The sequence below is a fragment of the Maniola jurtina genome, chromosome 7 (genome assembly GCF_905333055.1).
Source record: "Maniola jurtina chromosome 7, ilManJurt1.1, whole genome shotgun sequence".
NCBI lineage: Eukaryota > Metazoa > Arthropoda > Insecta > Lepidoptera > Nymphalidae > Maniola > Maniola jurtina.
In genome coordinates this window covers 15,131,914-15,143,876 of record NC_060035.1, presented here as the reverse complement: position 1 = coordinate 15,143,876, position 11,963 = coordinate 15,131,914, and positions in this window count along the sequence as shown.

The following is an 11,963-nucleotide window of genomic DNA, read 5'->3' as shown; positions in this document are numbered from 1 at the left end:
AAATTAATATGTTATAACCTTTGACTTTACTCTAATCTGTTGTTGCTTTCTATTATAGAAGTGAATTCAGTATTAGGCGAAATTCTGGTATCTGCTTAATTTTGATTCATTGCTCACTTGGTAGCTTAGAAGTGATTTTTGTAGTAAACCTTAGAGGCAGGAAGTTAAGAGCACAACGACTCACTAGAAGTGTATTATAGAATCATGTATAGCAGCATGATTTCGACACCTCCCACGTAAGTTGTTGTATCCCCAAAACTACAACTTTTCAGTAGAGCGTTTTGAAGATATAAATTGAAATTAAAGCTCCATTTTTCAATATAATTTTGTGAAATTCGGTATTTAGTTATAGTTTACAGTACTTTAACATATTCTGAAAGATAATTTATAGAAATACTTCACATTTCTGAGATTTTGTTCATACAACATTTTACGGCGTGTTTCATCTTTGTAAAATGTTGTATAAGATACTTACAACAAATTACGCTGGAAAAAACTGGTTGAGTGTCATCGTATGTGTTAAATACAACAGTGTACGTCGTTTAAAATTTAAAAAAAATGTAGTATGTATAGTCCGATTCATCATTTTCAACCAATGGATGTCCACTATTGGACATAGGTCTCTTGTAGGGACTTCTATATGCCACGGTCTTGCACCACCCGAATCCAGTGGCTCCTTGTGACTCGTTTGATGTCGTCTGTGCACCTAGTGGGATTCTGTCAACGCTGCGCCTTACAGTGCGAGATTCCAGCACCTTGGGACCTCAACGTCTATGGGTCCTTCGAATTATGTGCCCCGGCCATTTACACTTCAGCTTCGCAACCCATTTATGCCGGTTACTCTGATTTTCCTACCGATTTCCACATTCCAGATTCGATTACGTAGAGAAACTTCAAATATAGCTCTCTAATTGCCCGCTTAGTGACTCTGAACTTTCTTTTGAATTCCATTATAATATGGGACCATATTATCTCGGATCCATAATATGTCATCACTGGTAACACGCACTGTTCGAAGACTAATTTAGTTTCCGTACGCTGCCGCCGAGTCGGATTCGTTGGCTGACCTGTTTCTTGAAATTGCACTTACCTACCTGGTCCAGGTACCTGTTCCAGGCTCACACTTTTCTATAATTTCGAGTGCAGAACCCTCAACGATTACTGGGTGGGCCGAGACATAAGAATTAGACATAATTTTCGTCTTACTCATGTTCATTTTCAGGCCCATCTGTTGTGAAACTTTGCAAAGGTCATTGAGCTGTAAATGTAGAAACTCTGGGAAACCTAATGAGGTTTCCCAGAGTTTCTGCGATAGTGACTATGTCATCGACAAATCGAAGGTGAATTTCTTTTGATGTTAATGTCAAGTTCATTCCAATCCAAGCTTAAAGATAAGGACGTCTTCCAAAGCAGCGGTAAAGAGTTTCAGAGAATTACGTCTCAATATGCACTCTGTCACTGCAATTGGACTGGCCTAGTCTGGTCCTATATGTCGACTGACATGGTGTTTTCGTACAGGATTCTAGTTCAGCATTTGTATGAACAGGCAGTTGTTTCAGCATCTCAATAGCGACCTTAATACAGCCCCAGTTTCCACCAAATCAAAAACTTTCTCATAGTTAATAAACACTTAGCAAAGAGGCAGATTATTATAATAGCCTTCAGTTACATTATGCATAACATGTCTCAGCTTATGAATGTGACCTATAGTGCTTAAGCTTTTTCAGAATCAAGCTCGTTAGGGATGCTGAAAGTCATCGAACATATTATTGTGACGATTCATAATGACTTACGATAACAACAGCTTATAGACATGGCTTAGCAGCGAGATGAGTCTATGACTCTTCTTGAGCAATGTTTGTAACTTTGTAATTTCGTTATGCAATGAACTAGATTAATTTGAATATAAGATTCACTAACCTTTTGTGCCTACATTGCAACAAATAAACCATTACTTATTATTTATTACGGCATTATCGCCATGACGGGATTCAAAATCCCGTCATGGCGATTGGAAAATCGCTGAAAGACCTTAAGTACTGGTTTGCCACCCGCTTTCAGGAATTCTACTGTGATTCTGATATCACCGAGCGAATTTTTATCCTTGAGTTGTTTGAGAGCCATACTTATCTCGCATAAACTGGCATCTGGGATATCTTGGGTATAGTATCCCGTCAATTTAGTTCTGGGATCTTAAGCCAAATCTTCAACAAGTCTTTGTATTGTGGTGTATAACTGTCCATAGAACTTCTCAACTTATTTCAAGAGCTCAAGTTTAGCTGAAATGAGGTGTTGTCAGTTTTTTGTCGTATCAGCAGGCCCTGTTTAGTAGACAGATCTTTCGTGAATACTTTTGAGTTCCTGTTCCGCTCTATGGTATCTTTAAAACGAAATTAAAGATCCATAAGTCACGTGTTTGTACAATAGAGATCTGCCAGTAGGTAGGTGCATCTGCTGAAGACTACAGTATCATTTATGGCCTTTTTCTGGCCATGAGCTTTAAAATCATAAAAAATATTTGTTATTTTTGGACGATAGTCCGTAAAGAAATTGGACTCCACCACCTGGCAGGTTCTACCAACCTATTTATTGGAAAGGTAGGCTCTGAAATAATATATTGTAGTAGTGATTTTTTTGTTAATTATATGGTAACCTAGTGGTATGATGAGCCGATTAGTTATTTCATTGACTATCATAGGTTTACGTCGCCATCAAACTAAATTTTAACATAGTTTTATTGTATACAATGTCGTATGTAAGAAAAAAAACAATGTCATAGCAACGTAAAATATAGCATGTAATCATACAACAAAATTTTGAGAAATAAATACCGAAGTAAAATGTTGTATGTATCACTTAACTCAAAATTTATTATAATTCTGCAACGTAAACAGTTGTATGTCATCATACAATACTGTTTGTGGGTGTCCTCAACGACGTAAATTGTTGTATGTAATCTATACAATAGTTTAGCTTGGCATCACTATTAAATTACTAAAATACGATAATGAAATAAAAAAATGCAAACACAACCGTGACATATCAGTGTTTTGAGTTACAAACATTTCATTTGAATTCCGGCGTGATCTGTTGTATCTGTTACATACGAGGCGCAAACGTGCGACTTCACCCCACATAAAACGTTGTAAAGGTCGATATGATATTTTACGTCGTCCTCGTTTGAAAAATACAACATTATACGCCTCATAAGTACTTTAAAAAACAACATTTTTAGGATTTTTTTTAATTGAACATATAAAATAGATAAAAATAGACATTGTTATGTAAAAAACGCAAAATGGCAATTTTGTGGCTTACAACAACTTACGTGGGAGGTGTCGATTTATAGAATGTATTAGGTCATCAAACATCCGTGTAGAGCTGTGTTCAGTTCATTGTCATGCGCCGAGTTCAGTGGCGGTGCCATAAAGAGTAACTACTCGTATATGAGCCATCAATTACAACTACGACTGACTGTCACATGACTATAAATCTGTATGTTACCTAGTGTTTAATATACTAGTTAGTCTAGTGCTTATCTGTGGATGATGAGGTCTCAGGTTTGTCCCTGAACAGACCAAAAATTAAAAGTTACGAATTTATCAGTAACAGCCCGGAGTTGGGAAGTATTCGGTGTTACACTTTCGTGTCTTAGAATTGAAAAGCAGGTAAAGACCGTTGGTCCTGCACCTGGTGTTTCTCCAGATGGTGGATTGCCAATTAACTATGTATGTTATGTTATTAATAAACTTGTAAGTTACATACGAAATAAAGTTTCCGTGGTGGATGAGAAAACACTAATTCATATTTGCACTTCATAGCTCAAAAGATTAGCAAGCAGCAGTGGGCATCTGTCGCAGAACCAAAGGCTGACGTATTCTGGTTTGGAGATCGCATACTGGTAGGATGTCCACCAGCCAAGACTGATAACCTGAATAAAGTGGCAGGAAGCAAGGTTAATGAGTAAGTCGGAGGACCGTGTTAGGTAGTCTACGTCCAGGTGCCAGCAGTGGATGCTTACAGGGTGGGATTTGATGTGTAAGTATAAGTAAGTATAAACTATATCCACGTTGAACTGTCGCATCACACACGGTTGCAAATGTATTTGTTACTCATTAGCGCATTATTATGATCGTCAGGTACGGAGACTAATTGGAAATTTTAGATTACAATGTGATTAGTTATTTATGAATGACATGACCAACTGCGTATTAAAATGAAGAGCTATTATGGCAAAAGGATTAGAGATGTAAACAATAGATAAGGATCTTAGATCCGCCATTTAGGCGTGCTAGTGCTGGTTACAAACTTCAAATAACCATAGGTAAAAATCCCCTGAGAACTTTTTAAATTTTAAAAGCCTATATAACTCTACAGGTCTTCATTGTTCATATGAAAAAATCTCGTCGATCCGTTGCTCTGTTACTGCGTTATCGAGGGACATACAACAAACACACTTTCAATCACACTAATATTATAAAGGCGAAAGTTTTGTATGTGAGAGTATGTTTGTTACTCATTCACGCGAAAATCGCTGAACGTATTTGGCTAAAATTTTGAATGGAGATAGGTTTTACCCTGGATTAACGCGTAAGCTACTTTTTGTCCAGGGAAACCAAGAGTTTCCACTAGATTTTAAAAACATAATTCCAAGCAGACGAAGTCGGGGACTTCAGCTAGTTTCTAGTAATTTTACCATTATCTACTATTTAACTATCTGATAATACGTATTTTTGATCTCTTATAAAAATACCTTCACATCAGTTTCGTAGCTCCACGTTCAAAGGATACTGATAAAAAAAATCGCTCGCAATGGACTGGTCGTGGTACATCATTGTTGCTTCCGATACGTGCTACCATCCGTGCCAGCACACTCCACACCATCGCCCTTAACCCATGGCAATAAAGGTCAAATTCCCGTATCGCCCGCTAATTAATGCCAAAGACTCATATGAGACATCCAAGCTGGTCATTGATAAACTGACAACCAGAAAAACTTATGGCGTCTCGAAAACTTTAATAAATGTTTATGTCTATTTTTTCTCCTCGATCACGCACTGAATTATAATTTTAATAGTTTTTAAATTGAGTGATATTTTGATAATGTTAATAGGCGCTTAAAACTTTTTATACCCTTGAGTGTGATCTCTCTTGGTGGTAAGTAGCTGCACATTTCAAAGTTTAAACGTAATTCTCGACGTAGGTCCAGTTGTACGAGAGGTTGTTAAAGTCACGTTAAGGTTACCGTTAATTTTGGCCACCATTAAAAAAGCCTCTATGATTAAGGTTATAGATAATGTTAAAGCTCCCTAAAAATAATCCAAAAAGTATCAAAAGTAAACAAATATACAAGTGTGCAACCATTTTGCTTTTATTGACGGTCAAAGTTAATTTATAACGGTAACGTAACTTCAACTGAACCTTTTACCAAAGGAGTTGTTTTTTTGGAAAATTTAATAAATTCGTTCGGTAGGTGTTCCGTGAAAATCTCACATAATTGTTATGGCTAGATTTCCGTTGTACTCGAAAAAAAATTATTACCTTGTACGAACTTATGAATGCTGAACTACTGAATTCAAAACCTTGAAAATCGGTTGAGCTGTTTAGATAATAGACTATCAGACAGACAGACCTCAGACTAAGAAGGTTAAAAAAGTACAATATTATTCATATTATATGAGAATTTGATGGTGTCGTAAGTCCCAATTTATAAAAGTTTAAAAGTAAACCTTAGTTCATACGGTTCGTTTTATTACAGTCCGTGCGAGTGATAGAGGCTTCGCAGAAGGCGCCTAATGAAGATCTTAATTGGGTGCGCGCGTGTGTCCGTGCCCTTATCGACTCGCTTGTATGGACTAGCTCTTTACCGCTGATGCTTTCCTGGTAATTCGATTTTTAATCATCACTTAAAATGCCCTAAAAGTTGCAATAAGCGACCCCATAGCGATCAGCAATGGCCGTGGTTTCCAAAGTGCTGAAGTGGCGACCCCATTCAGTGGACAGACGATATTCTAGCCAGTCACAGTAAAGAGTTTCACACACAACAGTTTTTTTTTTAAATTCTAATATTTTTAATGAGTTTTTATAAGTGCCAGCCCCAGAAGTACAAACTACATTAAAATTAATCTAGGTGAACCTAAAATTACAACAATTTGAGAGAATCCTTATTGAGTAACCTTGTAGAAATTTAACAGTGGTTGTGGATGTCCATGTGATGCTAAGATGACGAAAAATGGCTCCAAACTCCTTTTTCATAAATAATAACACGCATTTGAATTGCATTCTCAGTCTTAACACCGACATTGATAATAAAGAAGAAATGAAAACTTGCCACAAATGTTAAAAAAATGTAAAAATAATCCATAATCATGAAGAATTCCAAGAAATTCCTGAAAGGCCGGCAACGCATCGGCGGTTCCGCTGGTGCTGCAAATGTTCATGGGCGGTGGTAATCACTTAACATCAGGTGACCCGCCTGCTCATTTGTTCAAAAAAAATTAGGTTTATATGTCCAGTATTGGACTTTCAGCGGTTGAAAGAACAACGATGAAAACTTTATTTAAATTGTAGATAACCATGTAGAGACTAGAGATCCGCTACAGAATAATTAAAAATTCGCACACACACGATGCACACAAGAAAATCTAACTAACATACATAATAATCATAGGTAAACAAACATAGTAATACTATTCTCTAAGTTAGAATAAAAGAGTATCACGTTACAACATGGCAGGAGTACATTATAAAACGTAACGGATTGCGCGCTGACAACAACTATACCACGGCCCACGGGACCGGCCACGATAAGCAAAAAAATAACTAACTAAAAAACCCCTAGAGCCAAAGCACACGCGGTTCTGTTAGCGTCGGCGATCGGCGATTCGATTGCTCGTACGGACTAGCTCTTTTCTGCTGATGCTTTACTGCTATTTTTATTTATTATCATACTCAAATATAATTAAGCTGAAGTGGCAGCTGTAGCGATTAGGAACTCCCCAAGATTCACCGATCACCAATAGGGCTGGAAATCCAAGGTGCTTAAGTGGCGACCCCAACCGCTCATCAAGCGAGTCATAGGAAGGAACTGGTCGCAAGAGAGCAAACCCCTTTAACACATCAGTTTTTTCAGTAAAGATATAGGCTTCCGCTTGATTGCAATCACACCCAATAGTAGTCCATATTCTGTGGAAGTCAAACGATCGAAACTACGATGAATGATGATGATAGGTACTGCAGCCTACGGAACCAGCCACTGTACAAGCAAAAAATAACTAATCAAAAAATCCCTTAGAGTCAAAGCACACACGGTTCTTTTAGAGCGTCAGTAATCGGCGATTTGATTGTTCTTCAAACTCGAAGCTGCGACTAAACTTTTAACTCCCGGAAGCTATAAATAAGTTCAGATGTGCAGCAATTGGAAATTTCACTTCGCAGATGTTCAAATGGGGACTGCAGAAGATAACTTAATACTTGCAGAACTAAAAACTTTATGTGCCTCAATAGCTCAACGGTTGACTGGAAGAATGACGGTTCAAATCCAAACCATAAGGGAAATGGTATAGCAGGACTTCGTCTGTGATGGCGTTTGCTGGCGCGCGTGCTGTGCTTGTTTGGAGTGTTTTTTTTGTTAAGAGTGGCTGGTTTTTGTGTTAGTTGGTGTTTTTTGGTGGTGGAACTGACTGGGAAGCGCTCCAAAGTGGCGCCGCGCGTATGTCGGCGGGCGCCGGCGCAGACGGAGTCCATACTTGTATAAATTCAATAACTTGAAAATATCACAAACTTGACATTGGCTAATCAGAGTAAAGCCAGATTTAAAGAAAAAAAAAATGGTATAGCAAGCGTATTGGAAAGCGCGACAGACATTACCGAAAGAGAAGTTTAAAACTTGGTCGCTGAAATACAATGCAATATTGACTCACAATTGCTAATCGCAGACGCAAAGCCCCGCGTCTGCGTTGGCCCTAAACAACGATAAAAAAAAACAAAAAAGTCACGCAAAACTACCATTACAAAATAACTCCGCCGTGTAGCTAGTGATTCGATTTACCGAACGCAAATAGGAGACGAGACTGACATAAAATCAATCGGCTGGCACGCGAGGCTTAACACCGAAATAATGTAAATTATTGCTCGTAAAAGTGTCATTTTCGATGTACGCGTGACGTCACGGCTAAGACTACCTTCCACCCCGCCCAAGCTAAATCCAACCTTAACAGAATACAAACAGAATTTAATCCAGCTTGATGGCAAAACAGTTTTTCGAGAATGGGAACCGAGGAAAACCGTTGCGCTCCAAACTGCCCCCGCTTATCTTTGTCATCAGTAGACATATTTGCATGTCTAGCATATCTCGGTACCGGGTTTACGGTGAATCGGTATTATTTACGGTGGCCTATCTCCACGGAAGTACCAACCTAGTCCGAGTGTTCGAAGAACGTACGTATCTTTAGAAAAATGTAGGTAATTGCACATGGAAAAGTGTATGTCGTACGTTGCAGGTTTATCAGAAGCCTTAGTGTAATTTTCAAGCTTGCTCACATGCTACGTGTGAGTGTATGAGCAAGAGAGAAACCTAGCTGCTTAGCTAAGCGCAAAAAAAATTGAGCTGGCATGCTAAGAATTGAAGAATCTGTCTGCTAGCTTTTATTTTGACGAGTACAGAAATGGCTTTCATCCCAGGGAACGACTTGGGCTACTTTTTATCCCGCAAAATTAAAGAGCCTCCGCGGGTTTCTTACAAAACCTAAATCGATGGACAAAGTTACAAGCATCATTGATTTGGCAAAGAGATAGCTTGCATCCCTGGAGACGGGCATACCTAGGCTAAAGGCTATTTCAACTGTACGAAGTGATTCGCTTCCTCGTTTCTAATATGCATAGCTAGGATGTGGAACGAACTTCCGGTTTCCATTTTCCCCGCTAGTTACAATGTTGGTATCTTCAAAAGAACAGTGAATATGCACCTTCTAGGCAGGCGCGCTCCACCTTAGGCTGCATCATCACCTGTTATTTGATGTGATTGGGTCAAGCGCAAGCCTATATGTATAACGTAGTTTTAAAAAATGTATAGGGTAACCTATGAGTTATGCCCTTGTTCATATGGCAACCTTTAGGTATGGGACTCGTCAAAATTGTGTTTAAAATAGGACAAAAGCTGTCAGGGCAGTAAACCTCAAACGTCGCGTGCATGTGTGTGTGTGAGGGTGTTTCGCACACAGGGTTGAGGAGACGATCATTTACATACGCCGGGGTGCCGTCGAGAGTGAGAGGGCGTCCACGAGGGAGTCGAGCCTCCCGCGCGTAGAACAGAGATCACTATATTATTATCCTTTAGTAAAAAAACGAAAAGTGGGCGGGGGATTACATTATAGTAGCGAAAGTAATCGATATTCTGTTTTAGTACGTCGCTGTGCAGTTGCAGCCTAAATACGCAGGCTAGGTCACGCCAGGTGACGTGACGCCAAGGGTGCCTTCCTCAGTACACTCCTGAATATTTATGGCGTGTGTGTAGACTTTTATAGCGGTGCTTAGCTCTGATATAAGACGGGGGCATTGTTTAAAAATAAACTTGGATAATTTACAGTGTAGGTACTTATTGCTTTTAAAAAGCTGATAAATTGCTATTGCTACCTCTTAAGTCTCAAAGGCTCTGTATTCCGAACCAGAACCAGGGTTAAGTCTTGAGTCTTGACATATTGTACCTACTTACCTATTATAAGGGACACATGATAGATTTTTATTTCAAAATCCTAGTCATAACTCCTACTTTTCCTGTCTGAAAAGTCGTTGACCTAAATTCTGTATTGCTAAAAAAATTATTCCGAAAAGTTAGAGGTGTGCCCCGGGTTCGATGTCCGGCTGTATCGTCGCTTTTCGGAGTTAAGAGCTCAAATTTTAAGAAACCACTTACTTCATTACCTAACAGTGAAGGAAAATATCGTAAGAAAACCTGCATGTTTGAGAATTCTCCATAATGTGCTCAAAGGCATGTGAAGTCTGCCAATCTGCACTTGGCACTTATGATCAATGATTATTACGAGAGAGTCGCAAAGATGCTAATTCGAAGTTTTACCTGTGACTTTTTTATCTGAAAAGCCGTTGTATTAGTGAAAAATAAAATCAATTTTATGCTTTCCTAGGGCCAGATTTTCTACAGTTTGATGAATTTGCAATAAAAATGTGTCTGATGTTTACCATGTCAAAGGACAGTACCTAATTGAGTGTGAAACATTGAAAAAACATAGTTTGACGAAATGTAGTTATTGCAAAATACCATCCTTCGAAATAGGTTTTCAGTTGTAAATGCTTTTTTAGGGTTCCGTACCTCAAAAGGAAAAACGGAACCCTTAGGTATAGGATCACTTTGTTGTCTGTCTGTCTGTCTGTCTGTCTGAAAACCGCGAATTTGTGGTTACATCATTTAAAAAAAAAAAAAAATATGTTTCAATTTTCAAAGTAAGATAACTATACCAAGTGGGGTATCATATGAAAGGGCTTTACCTGTACATTCTAAAACAGATTTTTATTTATTTTTATGCATAATAGTTTTTGATTTATCGTGCAAAATGTTGGAAAAAATAACCGAGTACGGAACCCTCAGTGCGCGAGTCTGACTCGCACTTGGCCGGTTTTTTTTAAAGTTTAATACCAGGACATCAATCCTATGAGTGTTTAGGGATCCAAGCACTGCCCCTATACTAGATACTCATTAATTTATCAGAGTTGACGTAATTTTCACCAATTTATTTTCTATTTTTTCATAGCTTTTGTAAGTAATAATCGAAAACAAACAGTCACACAACAAGATGTTACATTATTTACGCCATGTCATATTTCCTCGTTTCCAGCCATGAAACTTTGATGCAGAATCCAGCAGAGTCCATTAATAATTGACACAAGGCGTTTTGGGTCAATCGGGTATCAAAGATGGACCGTTTAGCAAACGAGCCGTGGGGCATTTGCGCATAATTTCACTGTCCCCTGATATGACCCTTCGGGGCTACTGGCCGTTGAAGACAAACGACTTGATTTTATGTTCTCTTGGTACTTATGGTTTAAATAGAAAACTACTACTAAGTTAACACCTACTATACTTAATACCTTCTTACTTAATACTTACTGTAAGTTTTAAAAATTCATTATAAGGTTACGGTTGGTATCTAGGCTACTTTGACTCAAGTGAGTAAGCGGATGGGTGATTGAAATTTCGTTTTACACTTGTCTTACTGAAGCAGCCTTTAGACAAATAAGAATACGAATTGACCTTACCGACCAAGGTGGAAACATTTCCAAGCGATAATGAATGGAGTCGAATCAAATTGTAGTGGTGGTTCATCACCGGTATCACCACGTATTAGATGTCAATTTTTTGGGGTAAGAAAATACAAAAAAAAAAAAAAAACTATAAGGGAACCACACACATATAGACACACCCATACACATACATACATATACCCAGCCACGCACCTATACACACACACGCACACACACAAACATGACACACATTATCATAAATCGATGTCTGTGATTTCATCGCATCCGGTCGCGTTGCATAACCAAATTATGTTTCCGCCATTACTTTAACCTTGTAAGGTGGCCACTTCAAAGATGAGCCTTTTATTAACCGACTTCCAAAAAAGGAGGAGGTTCTCAATTCGTCGGGATCTTTTTTTTTTTTTTTTTTTTTTTTTTATTTTTTTTTATATTTTTTATGTATGTTCCCCGATTACTCAAAGACCCCTGGACCGATTTGGAAAATTTTTTTTTTGTTTGAAAGGGTATACTGTGCAGGTGGTCCCATATAAATTTGGTGAAGATCTGATGAATATCTTTGGAGATGGAGAACAGAACTCCTCAATGGATAAGAGCAAATTGCTCGCGATCAGTGTAATAGCTTAGTAAACAGTAGGGTTTTAACTGGGCATAGCATATTATAGTACAGTGGGGCCACTAAAAATTGT